Raw genomic sequence first — 18,915 nt, forward strand, 5'->3', positions numbered from 1 at the left:
ATACAATATCATCTAAGCCATCTGCTACTTACAATCACCACACAGATATGGTACTCTAAACCTTTACCATCTATAACTGAGTGATCCAACATTTCTTTTAACCTAGACACAATGACACAAATAATAATTTGTCCCGTCTTTATTGTCTTCAGGTGCAATAACAAAAAAAAATGGCCTATATTGATAAATATACAAAATGCGGTCATTAATTCAGCAAATACTTAGGTAAAATTTATAAAGTTACTTATTGAATTTACAAATATATATATATATATATATATATATATATATATATTACCAAGTTTCACTAGATCAGGCAAGTAGGCAAAGTCAATGGATGAATCCATCTCTACCATTTCCAGTGCTCGTGGGGGACGATAGGTGTCAATTAGATCCAAAACCCATATATCCCAATTATGCACCCATTCAGTCGACTCACACTCATCCCAATTTTCCTTTGCACATGATGGACAATAGCATTCCATTCTACATGTGTGGATACTACATAAACTTGCATTATAGCTTCAAAAAGAGTGCAACTTACTTGATTGTGTTAGTGTGCAACAATCCTCATATGGTGCAATGTACTAATTATCTATCAACCAGAAAAATCTATGAACCATAGACTCACCTTCCTTACTTGGACCCATTGTAGTGTTACACCACTAGAGAATAAATTTTGCAACTATCAATGTTGCTCCATCTTTGTACTTCAATTCTTCATGAGCTAAGGCTCTTTTGATGCATGCGCCTACACCATCATGCTCTCTCTTTTCATGACCAGCTTCTGTGAAATTCCACATATATTGAATTCTAGACAACTTGTGCATCCTGCTCAACCAATAGAACGTCCATCCATTCTTGAATTAAGATGGACAATTGTTTGACCAAATAATGTGTTGGCGATATGGTATGCCCCTATTAGCCAAATCTCCATAAAATAGTTGAAAAAAACCATGTACAAACTTTGTAGAATGTGATCGATCATCGCTCATATAAAAATGGTACTCCCTCAATATCTTCCTATCATCCTCTGTACTTGTAGGTGAATGCATGAATGTTATGTGAACAAATATGGAAACCTGTTTAGAAGTATAATACTTTGCCTACACCTCATTTTGTGCTTGTAGTGTGTAGTTCTCTATGAAGTCTACAACTGAAATAATGGTATCTAGTGGAAATGTATCCTTGCAGAACTTGAATTGCAAATTCAGCCATCGAGCTCTATGTGTATGCCTTACATACTCGTAAATAATTTTTTCATGAAAAATCTTCATGAACTTATAGACTAGAATATTTTCAATGACTAAATCACATCTTTTACCTTGTTCCCCATCTTTCAAAGAATATGTCACTATCTTATATTTTCTATAATCTACTATTTCATTTCCAATTGCATGTGTACTATCCATCTATTTACAAGTTGATAAAAGTTGCAAAGAACCACAAAGTAAGCATGTACCATCCAAGCATGACATCTTCTAAAATTTTTGACCATCCCTTACTTCACATAAAATATTGGATATGAATTCCCTTGAAGATCAAGGTGGCTCATTCATGTCACAATCCTACAAAACAAACTTAGAATGCAAAAAAATACACATACATGTCTAAAAACATCAAAATGGTTAGAAAATTCAATATGTATTGTACAACAACAATTTCTGCGTGTGTGATTTATCTTCAGATATAAAATTTTACCCATCTCAAAAAATCTTTCACTTATTTGAATTTGAGGATACATAACAATAAATTTTTCAAAAAATTGTGTTTGAGTTGAATCCAAAAAATATTTCATATGTGGATTGCGATTTCGGCTACCAATCCTCCTTCTTACAACATCTCTTTGATTAGGGAAAACATGAATGTTATTTGTCCAAAAATCTTCAATCAATGATTTAAAAGCTTCACTAATTTCTTTATCCTTTCACGGTAGTCTATCGATAAATTTCATAACTCATTTTTTGTTGGATCATCCAATCTCTCATGCCTTACCATGGCTCTCCTTAGAGTACCTCTACCAATTTTTAATGTTTTTCTTGTCTTTCTCATGAGTCAAGCTTTCTTCATTTGGGTACTTACTATTGTTGATATAAGTACACATCTTGTGATATTACTATCTTTGGTGTGTGATTTAAAACCCACTTTGTCATATGCACTCATTAGATTCTTTACAATGCTTTTTTCATTTCAATTGTTCATCATTCTTAGCCCAATAATCTTCATGATGGGCCTAAATTCAAAATTCTTCACCATTTCAACAAATAATTGGCATTGACCTATAATATTTAATTCTTCAAAGAATAATCTCCACATACGATTAACTTTTATTTGACAAGTACACTTGCTAATCTTCTTAGGCATTGATTTCAATATGTTAGTATCAATATCAATCAAATATTTTGGTCTTCTAAAATGAATTCTAGAAGGTGTTATAATCTCTTCCATTCTCTCAATGTTTTGAACATCAACATAAGGTTGAGTGTTTTGCATACCTTGAACTGAAGATGATGTGCCTTGGCAATAAGATGCAAAAGATGGAATATCACCTACTTGATATGTTGATGTTGTGCCTTGAACATGACATGATGGAGTGTGTACATTGTCAGATGTAGAAATTAGGGGCTCTTCAACATGAGATGATGGTATGACTCCAACATTGAAAGTTGGTGTAGCTTCACAATTCAATTGTCTTCTTGAGCGTAAGAGTCTCATTCGTTCTCTCTATCTTTCCAATTCTTCCTCTTTGTTTCTTTGTATTGGTGGTTCGTGTTCTTCTTTGAAAGACAATTCTTCATTATTGCATTGCAATTTTCTTTGTTCATGTAGTAGTTTCATTTTTTCTCTTTTAATTGCCAAATCTCTCTCCCTCTCTTCCATTGTTTGAGTTTTTGGTTTCTTCCTTGGCATGATGATGATTTCTATATGTCAAATTATTCAAACATCTGAATTACTTACAACTTGTAAATTACAAATCATTCAAATACATAGATGAATTACAATTATATCAATGAATACAAAATATATATTAAACAACTTGTCAAATTATAATGAAATTTGTCTCTATAGTAACAAAGAATATTTAAAAAGGATTGCACTAACATTTTCTATAGAAAGAATGTTCAAATAGCCTTCAAATAGTGTATCCAATGATTGAATCTAGTGTTTGCTAGCTTCCAATAGCATGAAATAATGTTCAAATAGCGTTAAAATAGTGTATCCAATGATTGAATTTTGTGTTTGCTAACTTCCAACAGCATGAAACTCATGTTTTCTGTCAGAACAATAGAATAGGCAATAGATAAAAAAAAGAATATGGGTCAATAGGACCCAAACTTTGGTTATAACTATTTTTTGGTGTTTTCATATAGTGCATACACATGATAAAGCATGCACGCACTATAGTACGTATGCACTATCTAAAATCTCTCTCTCCCCCCCTGCCTCCCTGCCTCCCTGCCTCCCTCCCTCTCTCTCTCTCTCGATTTCTCTATCCCTCTTGCTATCCCACCTTCTCCCATCCTGTACTCTCTCTCCATTTATCCCTCCCCCCCCCCCCTCTCTCTCTCTCTCTCTCTCTCTCTCTCTCTCTCTCTCTCTCTCTCCCTATCCCACCTTCTCTCATCCCCTACACTCTTTTTGTCCCACCCTCTCCCACCCCCCCCTCTCTCTCTCCCTCTCCCTCTCCCTCTCTCTCTCCCTATCCCACCCCCTCCCATCCCCTACTCTCTCTCTCTCTCTCTCTCTCTCTCTCTCTCTCTCTCTCTCTCCCACCATCTCCCATCCCCTACTCTCTCTCTACCCCACCCTCTCCCACCCCCTTCTCTCTCTCCCTCTCTCTCTCTCCCCCTCCCTCCCTCCCTCTCTCTCTCTCCCCCTCCCTCCATCCCTCTCTCTCTCTCCCACCATCTCCCATCCCCTGCTCTCTCTCTCCCACCCTCTCCCACTCCCTTCTCTCTCTCTCTCTCTCTCTCTCTCTCTCTCTCTCTCTCTCTCTCCCTCCCTCCCTCTCCCATCCCCTACTCTCTCTCATCCCCTAGTCTCTCTCTCTCTCTCTCTCTCTCTCTCTCTCCCCTACTCCTCTCTTTTACTATATTTTTATCAAACACATATCCTGATCTCTCCCTATCCCATCCCCTACTCTCTCTCTCTCTCTCTATCTCTCTCTCTCTCTCTCTCTCTCTCCCCCTCCCTCCCTCCCTCCCTCTCTCCCTATCCCACCTTCTCCCATCCCTGACTCTCTCCCTTTCTCTCTCCATTTCTCCCTCTTGCTCTCTCTCCCCATCCTCTACTCTCTCTCACTCTCTACCCTCTCTCCCTCTCTCCTTCCCTCTATATTGAAATTTAGGCTTACAAAATGAGTACACACTATAGCACATACACGCTATGTAAACCTAAATTTAAAAATTCTTTACATAGCATGCATGCCCTATGGCACATGCACAATATTTAAAGCTTTGAATTCTGCCAAGCCTAAGGCTTGGATTTTCCTTGGGGATGCAACCCAAAGGTTTGGAGTCTCTAAACTAGTCTGAGATGTGTTTTGCAATAAACATACAAAAAATGATTAATTTTTCTTGTGTTCTCTCCTTCAAGTTTCCTCATGGTTGACCATCAATAAAATTAGGTTACGTGACATTCTAGATCTCTGTGTTAGCTATTTAACCATATAATATATTTCAAATTTGAACTATTTTAAGCCTTTCAACTATAATTTATATTGAATGTATGTCCATTTTCTTTGCAAAACTAACATGTACTAATTGGGGTTTAGATTTTAGCTCGCTCATCAAATTTCACAACAACTTAGTTTTTAAGAAGCTAGACTCTATTCTACACACTTTGAAAAAAAGAAGTTTTTATTTTAGATTGGTTTTCAATCATTTCTAAGGGTATCATAGATATTTCACATTTTTTGGATGTGTACAATTGCAAAATTCATAAAAAAAAAATACATATTATAAAATTACCCAAAAAATCTGGGATAAACTACACGGTGTTAGGTAACTTTTGACTAGAGCGATTAAAGATTTTTTTTTTAAAGTTAAAATTTAAGGGGGGCCACACTTTGCACTATGTTATGTTTTTTTTTTCTTAAAAAATAGTACTACTTTTTATGGCCCCCTTTATTAAGGACCTAAAACTAAACCATTTTGAAAAAAAAATTAGTAGTTTAGAAACTAGATTCAAAGGAATACTAGTTTTTTTTTTGTCATATCTTAAAATTTTGAGCGTAACTTGTTGGAATTAAAATAGGAATGGTAAACTCTGGGGGGGGAGGGGAGGGGGGGGGAGGGGAGGGGGGGGAGGGGTGGGTGAATTAGTTCTTTAAACTTTAATCCATAAAAACATTCACCATACATCCATCTCATATATTCAATAAGTAAACTAAAATACCATGTAAAGCATATACATCTAAAGTATGTAAACAAGTAAGAATTCACACATATATGACACAAGATATGATTACCTAGAAAGTCTCCAATTAGAAGGTAAAACTAGGGTGGGGATGACACCCACAAAACCTCACTACTACAGTAATAAAGTGTATCCAATGAATGTTACAATGTTTGATCATGAAACATGATCTACCCTTTGAAAGCTTTGCCCTGTTAAAAGCTTACAAAGACTATTAGGTCTTACCCTGTTAAAGCATTTCAACATCCTATTAGAAGTGTGCCTGATTAAAGGACTTCAACTCATAAGTAAGTAAGTACCTTGTTAGAGGATTTCAATATAGCTTGTTAGGACTACTCTGTTAAGAGATTTAACTAGTTCACCTGTTAGAATGTCTCAACAATGATCTTGCAATTAGCACTTTGTTGCTTGATGTCAGATCACCTCTATACTAATGTGTACTTGATTTTCTTTGATCAAATGTCTCTCTACTATTCATTTTTTCCTTCCTCTATTCTCCTTTAACTGATTTTGCAATGTAACTCAAATAATAATACCTTGGTCACCATGAATGTCCTGTGTGCAAATGAAAACTCTCCTTGTCTCTCTAATCATTCATAAATTTTTTAGGGTTTTTTCTCCTTAAGAATATCTAGGTGACTTAGGATTAGGTATGAATCAATGACTATGATTCCCTCATATTACTGCTTAAACCTTCCCTTTACTTGATTGGATGCATGTAATACATTGGGATTCCCACTTAAGATTTGTCCTTATCAACAAAATATTGTAAATCAATCCTTAAGTTGGCTAAAAAATAGTTTACATAGTAGTTTGTGCCAATACAAACAACTATGTAAAAATTGTGTTACTTAGAAATTGAAGTTCCTAGTACTTGTCACTAACTATAACTTCAATGCTATCACTCAACAACTGAATGACTCAACATGCACTACTTACTTGGCTCCTAAATCACCTGACACATACTATCTTCTTGACACTTGAATGACTCAGCACATGTGTGACTCGACACTCACTGTTTATTCTCCATGCTCTTACATGTTGTGCTTGCAATATGTTATTTGTTCATAATGAACTAAGTAAATGAATTAAGTGTATAGACACTCACTTGTCAAAACCAATCTGAGATTAACAATCTCCCCCTTTAACACGAGTGTCAAAAAAACTTGGTCATGCATTAATAATCTTATCCGTATGGGCATAACATTGATATTTATTCAGATTCTATACAAAATTTCAAAATATCAAAATTTTGCTATACGTGACTTATACCTCAAAATGTCATAACTCTCCCTAAGTTGAATGTTTAGTTTAGTTCAGTATTTTGTATCAAAATCTTTCTCTTGCTGAGTAGATTTGCATCAACTAATACTCTTTCTCTATGCCTATCTAAACTAATGTTTGCATTTTTTTGTTCTCTTCCTCTTCCTTTGTTCTTACTCCCCATTGGGTATAGATATCTCTTTTCTCAACTTTCTTTCTCCCCTATTGCTCCTACTCCCCCTTTTTTACACTTATGTTAATGGGTTTATACACTAATTGTGTATTTGTCCAAAAAAGATTTATGGACCTCAAGTATAATCTTAAGACCTACATCCCAATTATCACAAGCTACCTCCAAAGACTTGATTTGGATGTCCAGCTTGATAGCAAGGTTTACTAAGCTTTCAAATGTAGAAATATTGGGGTCTTTCTTCATAAGTGTTTCTGCATAGCCTAGTTCCTTATGTAAAATCTCCATGTGAGGAGTCAATGCCAACTAGATGCTGAGTATTTTTGCCCTTATATTGGCTTCATCTACTTATAATGATGCTAACTGACTCTGGGATTGCAATAGCTATCTAAAATGTTTCTCACTTTGCACTGGAGACTTGGGGAAAGTAGCACCAGATGTTTGAATATGGGTCTCCAAACTCAGGATGTGATTCCTTATTTCTTTAATTTGGTGTACAAGGTGAAAATATTATTTAGTACCTTCTTCAAACTATCTATCTTGATTGCTAGCACAACCTATGTCAGTGCAATATCATTTGATATCTTCTCATTTACCTTGTTTTTGTTGGAATTACAATAGGAAAGGTAAACTTTGAGGGGGGGGGGGGGGCGGGCGCGCGTGTGAATCAATGATTTAAACTTTAATTCATAAAAAAATTCACCATAAATCAATCTCATATATTCAATATGTCATGTCCCCTTTTCAAATAATTAAAAAATAATAATCTTTGCTAAGGCAGGCAGGCCCAAGAAAGTGAAGTTTCGAAAAAAGGGGGTTAATCTTTGGAAATTGTTGGACTAATAAATAAAAATTATTATTACAATATGTTTCATTAACCTCTCTTGGACATGAGTTATATTTATGCCCTCTTTTAAGGGGTTTGGAGGCATTTTGGGCTAATTCCAGAACTTGATTTTTGCTCATTCTTTGTTATTCTTCAGAGGCTGCCAAACCTGTGGAGAAGGAGACCCAAGAACAAGAGTTTGCAGGTTTCCAAGGAGACCCAAGAAAGGGAGTTTTCAGGTTTCTAGGAAGGCTAAGGATGGGATTTTGAAGCCATTCCATGTGCATGCTCATATAAAGTTTGCCTTTGTGCTGAACAGTGCAGATTTGTGGGTTTTTGGGTGTGTTTTTTGTATGAGTTTGGTGTTTTCAGTTGAGTATTTCATATCAGTTTGGGTTGCTGCTATATTTCAGACTTTATGATGTTAAAATAGAGCTGAATATATGTATTGGTATGTGATTAAACTTCTAAGATAGATTATTAGTGTTTTTGTGGTGTTTTCGAGCATTTTTGTGTTAATTTCGGGAGTCCGATGAGCATAGTTTTTGTCCTACATTTGTGAACTGTTGTGTAAAGACTATATGGATTTGGAAATGTCATTTTGTAGGCTGTTATGATGCTGAAATTTCTATAAAAATTTCCATTTTCAGATTTATTAATAATTTGTGAAGTTGTGAAGCTTTTGGCACTATTTTCAGCATACCCAATTTAGGGTTTTTTGAGAAATTTGGTGGATCTTTGTGATATTAGTTGTTTGATATTAAAGATCTGATTAGAGGTTGGAAATATCATATAAAATAAGAAAAGGGACATTACAGTGGTATCAGATCCATGATCTTGCTAGCCTGAGGGTTTGTAGAAGTTTGCATGTCAGTTTTGACAACTACCCAGATCTTGCATTTCAGTTTTGAGAACTACCCAAATCTTGCATGTCATAATTTATGGTTGCATGTTACTTCTAATCAGCTACATGTCAAAGTTTATGGTTGCATGCTACTTCTAATCATTTTCATGTTAGTTCTTGGTGAATTTGGTGGTTGGAGAAGTTTGCATGTCAGTTTTGACAACTACCCAGATCTTGCATGTCAGTTTTGACAACTACCTAGATCTTGCATGTCAATTTTGACAACTACCCAGATCTTGCATGTCATAATTTATGATTGCATGTTTCTTCTAATTAGATGCATGTCAAAATTTATGGTTGCATGCTACTTCTAATCATTTTCATGTTAGTTCTTGGTGAATTCGGTAGTTGCATGTTGCTTCTAATCAGTTGCATGTCAAAATCTATGGTTGCATGCTACTTCTAATCATTTGCATGTTAGTTCTTGGTGTTTGAAGAAGTTATATCCTATTGGGGTTACACTCTACTTTATCCAGAATGGATAGGTATAGTATAGAGTCTCAGAGGACACGATCTTGGACAATTGATATCCAAAGTCAAAACAGTAGAAAGGATGGTTATTTAGACATTCGAGATAAACTTATGAAAATAAGCCATAACATGTCTGAACAGTTGGTTGAGCACCACCATATAATGAATGACATGTTGTTTGACCTAGCTAAGGTGGATAAGTTGACTGGATTTCTATTTGGCAAATTTTCTCACAGGACAGATGACACAATTCCCAAGAACTTGCATGAGGAGTTTGAGAAACTAGTTGATAGCCAGGTAGAGGTCTCAGGTTCTACTCTGCCATAGGAGGTGGTGGGAAAGGATATTACATAGATTGATAGTAATGGTCAACTTGATACTCAAATTGAGACAATTGTTTACAAGTCGTCAAAGGGTGATGCCACAGGTATTCAGGATGGTATAGTTACAACAGGCAGTGACTATAGTGTAGTGGGTTCAGATGATGATTATGAGGATGTTATTGTGTAGGATGGTGAGATACCTGGTAGAGATGAGCAGACATTGAGCATTCATGACTTTGTTGAGAAAGAGTACCAGGCACAGTTAGATGCCTCATCACATGAGGTTGAGGCTAGTAGTACTTCACATGATTTGTCTAGCTAGCTGAAGGTGAACAAAGATAGTATTGTGACTTCATTATCTCATCATGACAGGTATGTGGAGTTAGTTGGTATTAGTCATATTACTCAGGTGAGGAGTTTTCTTGAGTTACTAGTTGATTCTAGTTTACGGATATGGACTCGAGATTGTTATATTGGTTTTTGGGATTCAATTGACTGGAGATCTTTAACACTTTTTGGTAGCAGTGTTTGTTTGGGTGCTATCATGGAGTTGATTAGCAGATTACACAGTGTTGTCTTTTCTTGTGCTAGTATCTTGTCTGATGTTGGTATTAGTTTTTATACACTGATGTTCGACTTTGTTCATATATCTAGTTGATCATATTTGCTGGAATGTGTTGATGATATTTCATATTTGGCAGTGTGTATAGATGAGGCCCAAGATCATATTGGCATTGATGACATCTAGGAGGATGCAGTGGGCAATTTTGAAGACTTAGTTTCCTTGGGTATAGAGGAGTTGGATAGCAATGCTAATGTTTTTGATACTCTATATGTTGATATGAGCTTTAGATTTTATTCACATGATATGGATGGTAATACTCTAGAGACTAGTAACTTTGAGGATACTCCTTTAGACAGTGCATCAGAGGATGTTTGTAGGAGACAGTCAAGCCAGTGCCATCATGTGTCTAATCAGTTGAGAGTTAGTGATCGAGACATTGCTATCACTTGCCAGCATTTTGATGCTGCTCGTCAGTTGTTAGTAGTTTATGGATGGGGTTGTCCTACTAGTGATGAGTAGGGAGGCAGTTATCTTTCCTTGACAGAGTTCCACTCTTTATGGGAGGCTATCTAGATTTTGAGATAGGATTATATGCAATTGGTAGCCGGCAGAGATTATCTTATGGAGTGGGGCAGTACAACATATGATGCATTGTTTGCCAAGGAAGATGAGATGAGTGAGCTTACTGAGCAGCTTGAGGTGACTTTTGAGATTCTTGAGAGTACATAGTTGGCTTTCAAGGAGTCACAGTTTCATTTGGCTAAGGTGACCATGGAGTTAGAGTGACTACAGTCTTTACTTGATTCTATACAATCACAAGCTATGGTGTTTGGTTATCCGAGGATGTCCATGGCCGAGATTGTCAAAGATAGTGGAGATGGGGATGCATCCATTCTTGATGCTAACATTGGCATATCAGGTTCATTCCCACTAGAGTCAAGTTCAGTTGAGTTGGGTGTTGTAGCAGATTGTTGTATGCCTGACATGGTGGTGGCCTCTAGTACTGATGGCATGGAGACTAGAGATGTATCAAAGATCATGTGTGATGTTGGTGAGTTAGCAGCTGGCATGGTTCCTACTAGTAATACTACTCCCTTGGTGATATCTTTAGAGGTAGGAGTTAGTTCCAACATGGTTAATGATCAATTGTAGTTAGTTTCATCTAGATTACAGTCTGAGCCACTAACTGAGATTGGTGCATTCTATTGGTATTACACTGTGAGGTACGCTCATCAATTTACCTTTGATGACCATGTTGATGAGATAATGATACAGAGATGTACTTTGGTTCCTAGTGCTTATCATCAGTTATGGGACAGTTTGATGCCTCAAGATGAGAGTTGTGATGGGCATGACATGGTGATAGGTTCTGCAGTTGACAGCTTGATAATATGTGACTTAGAGAAGGAGTTTGGGAGTGATGCTTCAGTGGGTGTTGTTATTGATTCTACTCCTTTGGCTATGACATCTCCTGACTTAGCTAGTGATTAGTCACAGTGGGTTGTATCACTTGTTCATGGTGAGCTGTTGACTGAGGTTGGTTTTTTTAATCAACATTATATTGCAAGGTATGTACATCAGTTAGCATTCGATCCTTGTTTTGAGGAGTTGATGGAAAGAAAATTTGGTTTGGATTCCATTTCTTACTCTTTATCTTGTAATGTCTTTTCACCATCAATAGTGCATGGGAGTTATGGTTATGAGATAGTGGCTGGTGATTTGCAGAGTTGTGTTGATTGTAGGAGTTGTACAGTGTGTGGATTCTCCATACTTGGTATAGTTTCATTCGAGAGCGTTCACCATTGTTGCAGAGTTGGATTGTACATTCTGTATAGGCCAGTGGGATGCGTTGATGGTATTTACTGTGTTGGTAGTTTTATTTGTCCACTTTACTTGGGTTCTGATGTTCTAAGAGTTTGTGTCTCATGCGTTTTTGACTATCGTAGTGGTGATTTTGGAGTTTGGTTGAGCTATAATTATCAGTTTGATTATGGATTCCTCTTGGTCATATTGCAGAGGATATTGCAGGAGCCTGTGTTAATTGGTAGTAGTATAGTTCATGACTACATTTGGGATCCAGGTGGATTGATTGGTTTATTTTTCAGCCATTTCTTGAGGAAAAGAAATGTTTTGGAGGGGAGGACTTGTCATGTCCCCTTTTCAAATAATTAAAAAATAATAATCTTTTGTTAAGGCAGGCAGGCCCAAGAAAGTGAAGTTTTGGAAAAAAAGGGGGTTAATCTTTAGAAACTGTTGGACTAATAAATGAAAATTATTATTAAAATATGTTTCATTAACCTCTCTTGGACATGAGTTATGGTTATGCCCTCTTTTAAGGGGTTTGGAGGCATTTTGGGCTGATTCTAGAACTTGATTTTTGCTCATTCTTTGTTATTCTTCAGAGGCTGCCAAACCTATGGAGAAGGAGACCCAAGAACGGGAGTTTGTAGGTTTCCAGGGAGACCCAAGAATGGGATTTTTTAGGTTTTAAAGAAGGCTAAGGATGGGATTTTTAAGCCATTCCATGTGCATGCTCATACAGAGTTTTCCTTTGTGCTGAACAGTGCAAATTTGTGGGTTTGCGGGTGTGTTTTTTGTATGAGTTTGGTGTTTTCAGTTGAGTATTTCATATCAGTTTGGGTTGCTTCTATATTTCATAATTTAAGGTGTTAAAATAGAGCTTAATATATGTATTGGGATGTGATTAAACTTCTGAGATAGATTATTAGTGTTTTTGTGGTGTTTTCGGGCATTTTTGTGTTAATTTCAGGAGCCCGACGAGCATAGTTTTTGTCCTACATTTGTGAACTATTGTGTAAAGGATATATGGATCTAAAAATATCATTTTTAGGCTGTTATGCTGCTGAAATTTCTGTAAAAATGTCCATTTTCAGATTTATTAATAATTTGTGAAGTTGTGAAGCTTTTGGCACTATTTTCAGCATACCCGATTTGGGGTTTCTTGAGAAATTTGGTGGATCTTTGTGATATTAGTTGTTTGATCTTAAAGATCTGATTAAAGGTTGGAAATATCATATAAAATCAGAAAAGGGACATTACACAATAAGTAAACTAAAATACCATGTAAAGCATATGCATCTAAAGTTTGTAAACAAGTAAGCATTCACACATATATGACACAAGATATGATTACCCAGAAACCCTCCAATGGGAAGGTAAAATTGGGGTGGGGATGACACCCACAAATCTTCACTACTATATTAATAAAGTGTATCTAATGAAGGTTACAATGTTTGATCATGAAACAGGATCTACCCTATGAAAGGTCTGCCCTGTTAAAAGATTATAAAGACTGTTAGGTCTTACCCTTTTAAAGAGTTTCAACACCCTATTAGAAGTGTGCTTGGTTAAAGGACTTTAACTCATAATTAAGTAAGAACATTGTTAGAGGATTTCAATAAAACCTATTAGGAATACTCTGTAAAGAGATTTAATAGATTCACCTGTTAAATATCTTAGCAATGATCTTGTGATTACCACTTTATTGCTTGATGTTAGATCACTTGTATACTGATATATACTTGATCCTTCTTGATCAAATATCTTCTTCTATGCACTATTTCCTTCCTCTATTCTCCTTTAACTAATTCTACAATGCAATTTAGATCATAATACCTTAGTCACCATGAATGTCTTGTTTGTGTATACAAACTATCCTTCTCTCTCCTTGATCATTCATTTATTCCCTCATAAAAAGTTTAGGGTTTTTCATCCTTAAGAAGACCTAGGTAACTTATAGTGAGTTATGAATCAATAACTTTGATTCATCCATATTTCCACTTAAACCTTCCCTTTACCTGATTGGATGGATGTAATACATAGGGATTCCTACTTAAGATTCATCCTTATCAACAAAATATTATAATTCAATCCTTAAGTTGGCCCAAAAATGATTTACATATTAGTTTGTGCCAATAGAAACAACTATGAAAAAATTGTGTTACTTGGCATTTGAAGTCCCTAGTGCTTGTCACTAACTGTGTTTTCAATGCTATCACTTGGCAACTAAATGAATCAGCATGCACTGCTTGCTTGGATTCTAAATCACTCGGCACATACTATCTACTCGGGACTTGAGTGACTTGGCATATGAGTGACTTGGCACTCACTATTTCCTCAACATGCTCTTACTTATATGTTGTGTTTGGCATATGTTACTTTGTTCAGCATGAACTAAGTAAATGACTTAAGTGTATAGACACTCATTTGTCAAAAGAAATCTAAGATTAACAATATCCCCCTTTGATATGAGTGTCAAAAACACTTAGGCATAAATCAATACTCTTATTCTTATGAGCATAACATAGATGTCTATTTGGCTTCTACACAAAATATCAAAATATCAAAATTTTGCAGCATGACTTATACCTCAAAATTTAATAACTCACCTTGAGTTGTTTGATCTTTTCTGTACTATACTCTGTATCAAAATCTAGCTCCTATTGAGTAGATTTGCATCAACTAATACTGTTTCTCTATTCTTACTCCCTCTTGGATAGTTTGATCTCTTAATTCTGCTTGCTTTTTCTCCCTCTTGCTCTTACTTCCCCATTCTCTTACTCCCCCTTTTTGACACTGATGTCAATGGGTTATACACTTATAATGTATTTTTCCAAAATGGATTTAAGGACCTCAAGTATAATTTTAAGAGTTGCATCCCAATTATCACAAGATACCTCCAAAGACATAATTTGGATGGCTAGCTCGGTAGCAAGGTGGACTAAGCCATCTAATGTAGAAAGATTGGGGTCTTTCTTCATAAGTGTTTTTGCATAGCCTAGTTCCTTATTTAAAATATCCATATGAGGAGTCAATGTTGATTGAATGATGATCAGTTTAGCCCTTATGTTGGCTTCATATTCTTGTAATGATGCTAACTAACTTTGGGATTGCAATAGAGTACTATAGTGTTTCTCACTTTGAGTTGGAGACTTGGGCAATGTTACATTGGATGACTGCATTTGGTTCTCCAAACTGAGGATGTGATTCCTAAGCTCTTGTGTGAAGAGTGTAGGATTACATAGTTTGGTGTATAGAGGGAAAATGTTCTCTAGTAACTTCTTCATACCATCTATCTTAGTTTCTAATGCAACCTGTGTTAGCGCAATATCACTAGATATCTTCTCATTCACCTTGTTTTGAAACTTCTTTTCAGACCATTCTAATAGTTTGACATTAGTATCTAGGTGTGTATCACTTACTCTTTTAACTATATTGGTCAATTTTTCAATGATAGGCTTTGTTTCATTTGGCATAGGCAGACTAAATGCATCTAAGAAAATTTCTTTGATCTCAATCAAAGCTTTTTTTTTCCTATGCTCCCTTTTGAGCAGTTCTTGATATTTCTTCTTTGCTAGGGCCTCTTGTAGAATACCCATCCACTCAACTATTATTGCTGCATAATCAAAATTTTGCAATACAATCTCTTCATCTAGGCTTATATCTCCATAACTAATTACCTCTTGTGCCTTAGATGAGCTAGGACTCGACACTGAAAATTGTAATGGTGTAGCATCCGTGTTCAACTTCTGAAGAGTTTGACTAGAACAAGTACTAGATTTTGGTAATGTCACCAGTGCTTGGATTGCTACTAGCTCCTTCGGCTTGGGTGTCAAAATTGTCTTTTCAAACTTGTTCTTTTTGCCTTTGTGATTTTAGTTGCACCTTGATCTTGTGCTAGAGGTGTAGGTACATCTACCTGACCTATTTGGCTTTGTGTCCCATCATTGACTAGTGTTTCCACCTTGTCTTTATCAGTTTCTTGTGCAATTTCTGAGACTAGAGTACCTTCCATGATTACTGAAGTAGTCTCAGTAGTTGTCTAGTCTCCTTTCTTCAACTCCTTCACCAATTTTTCTTTTAGTTTCTTCACCAATTTTTTCTTCTTTCTGATTACTGAAGTAGTCTTCAAATCCACAGTGATCTTTGATTTGGCCAGGTCATAAATACCAAATGCTTTGGCTTCCTTATCCATTTCTTCTACAAGTAATGTTGCAATTACTACAAAGGCCTCATCAACATTGATCTCATAACCTAATGGCCTTAACCATCTCACCCTAGTAATTACTTCTTGAACATATGTGTGATCAGTATCAACTAGGAAGAAAACATCATCATAATGTTTCTCCATTAGTAAGACTAGTATCCTCAGTATTTTCTTCATGGTTTTCTTGAAATATTCAAAATAACTAGTCATTATTGACTCAAAGTTATCATCTAATTGCTCAATAAATTCCCCTATTTGAACTGCAATTGATCTATTTACCTTCCAACCAACCTTTCCAAATGAAGGAAATTTATTTTGCACATAGAAGAAAATACATAACATAATAGATCCAAATCTACACCAAGCACTCTTGGTTCTGCTTATGGCTCCCAAATTCTCAATCAATTGTTGCAACTGCAACTTGGCAAGATCATAGGTATGATCCTTCTTCACAATTTTGTAGCCTATATATTTTGCAATGCAAGGTACAATTTTTAATCTATTGGATTGATAAAACATGTGTGCTATTACCCTCACTACACAAGCTATCAAGGGATCTATGATAGTGTCAATAGTCATACCCATTTTATTCCATACAGCCCTTGTGTTCTTTTCAATAACTTTCTTTGACTCACTTCTCATGGTCTTTGGCCGATCTAGGGCTGGATACCTTATTACCCTATGAAAATTTTTCTTTGTGATTTTAACTGGCCCATTTTCTAACCATATAGAGTTATCATGAATTCTACTTATGGCAATCTTAATCCACTCTATTTTGTAAACATTGGGGAAATCTAGGGCATGACTTCACCCTTCTCAATAATATTGTATTCTTCATTCAACGCTCCATTTTCACATAGTTTTCCATATTCTTCTCTAATTTCCATGTCTCCTATGCTTCCAATCTTGCAAGTGTAACAATTCCTAACATCTTGAATCATCAAGACTCATAGTGGTATCATAGACAATGTACCAGAGGGATCCTACTTATAAGCTATATCTTGGCTAGCCTTGAAAATAGGTTGTTTAATTTCATTGCTAATTAACTAAACATTGAAAACCTCATTTCCCTCTACACCTTTCACTTTAGAAGAACTAGACACCATTACATATATATAGGGTTTGCAAAATTTGAAACTGCATAGCTCGGCACATGGTAAATACCTTATAAATCTTGCTGAAATGGTGTCAAAAAACTGTTCAAATTTTTTGCAAATACTCATATCAAATTCTCTAGATTGCCTTTATCTCTTCATGTTCTTCTTCAAATTCAAATGATGTTAAGTAAGAAAAAATTGATCAAATAGCCCTAAAATCACTACATTTAAAGCTAAGTGCTTACATTGTTGTAAGCTCGACATCAATTGATTTTTGGCTCACTCAGTATCCACATGTCTTTCCATATGTTCAAAAACCACTACGACCTCAGACTTAACTAACAAATTTTATTATCTCAGCATCAACTAACATTTTTCTTGGCAACCATATGAAACTTTTTATGCTCGGTAGTAAGATAAAAAACTGACAAAACTTTAAGATTTATCCTTGACTTCTAACAACATTTTGCATCTTTATTCATGCAATGTAATCTTTTGAAAACTAAATCCTTGGAACTAATGTATGGTATATCTTTTAAATATTAGTCCCACATAGCTCTTGATTACTTAGTTTGATGAGGTGTGATCACCTAACCCATTGGATGAAGTGATCTCGTCTACAATTGATGTGCTACAATCTTCCTTTCTCTTTCATGTCTTGTTCATCTCATCTCTAAAATTTTTAATATCTGCCTTGCCTTTGTCTTTATTGAACTCACAACTTGGTGCCTTTGACCTTGTTGGACAATATCTACTAATGTGATGAGTCTTCAAACAACTAAAACATGTGGTTTGACTCAACCACCTTATTTAATCACTTCTAAAGTGTGTTCTAATATAGTTCTTAGGAACATATACTCAATATTCTTGATAGTAGTGACAACTATACCTTATATTATAATCCCAATTATAATGGTTTCCATTATTCTTTACCTTTTTTTGCTTGTTTGATGACCACTTGGGTTTGGATTTGCACTCAAAAGCTCTATGTCCATGCTTTTGATAGTTATAATAGTATCCTTCAAATCTTTGAGTGTACATGGTCTTGGTTCTACATTCATGTGCTTGATGACCTTGTTTGTTTCACTTATGGAAGTGACCTATGCTCTTTTGCTTAACATTCTGATTTATACTCTTGCTTCTACATACATTAACAATATGTCCTTTCTTGCCACAATTATGACAAGTAGGTTTGGAGTTCTTACCATTGTTACTTCTTTCTTTAGCACTCTTGGATGATTCTCCTTCTTCAATACTAGTGTATCCAAATCTAGATGTATTATTGTTAGATCTACGGGATCTCATCAATTATTCAAAGTACTTGATGGCTTCACTCAGTTTATTGAAACTTTTAGCAAACTCGTTTTCCCTTTTTAGATCATTGCTCAACTATTCATTCTGCAACTTTAGTGTTGTGATTTCAATATCTTTGGCATTCAATTCATGATTTGCAATCATCATTCAACCCAAAGTTTCTAATTGGATGTTAGCAATCCTAGTTACCTCTGATGATCTCTCTTCCAATCTGCTGGTCAAAACTCTTTTGTCATCTTCAATCATGACTTTGTCTTCCATAGATTTCTTTTTCTATTCAGTCACCCTACATAGAAATATGGATTGAAATTATTTCTCTATCTCTTAAGATTTCTGATCTCTTCAGCTAGGGTTCTATTCTTTTCCATTAGATCTGCAACTGCTGCATCAAATTCATTGGAGTTTCCATTTGTGAATAACTTAGTAGTGTCCATCTCTTGGTATTGTGTGTCATTCTCCTTAATAGAAACTTCCTTACTTCTTCTCAATGATTTCTTTAGATCTTCTCTTGCTTCATTCAACTAATGTAGAACTATT

Source organism: Cupressus sempervirens, chromosome 7 (genome assembly GCF_028749045.1).
Source record: "Cupressus sempervirens isolate cs-2001-9-10 chromosome 7, ASM2874904v1, whole genome shotgun sequence".
In the NCBI taxonomy this organism is placed as follows: Eukaryota; Viridiplantae; Streptophyta; class Pinopsida; order Cupressales; family Cupressaceae; genus Cupressus; species Cupressus sempervirens.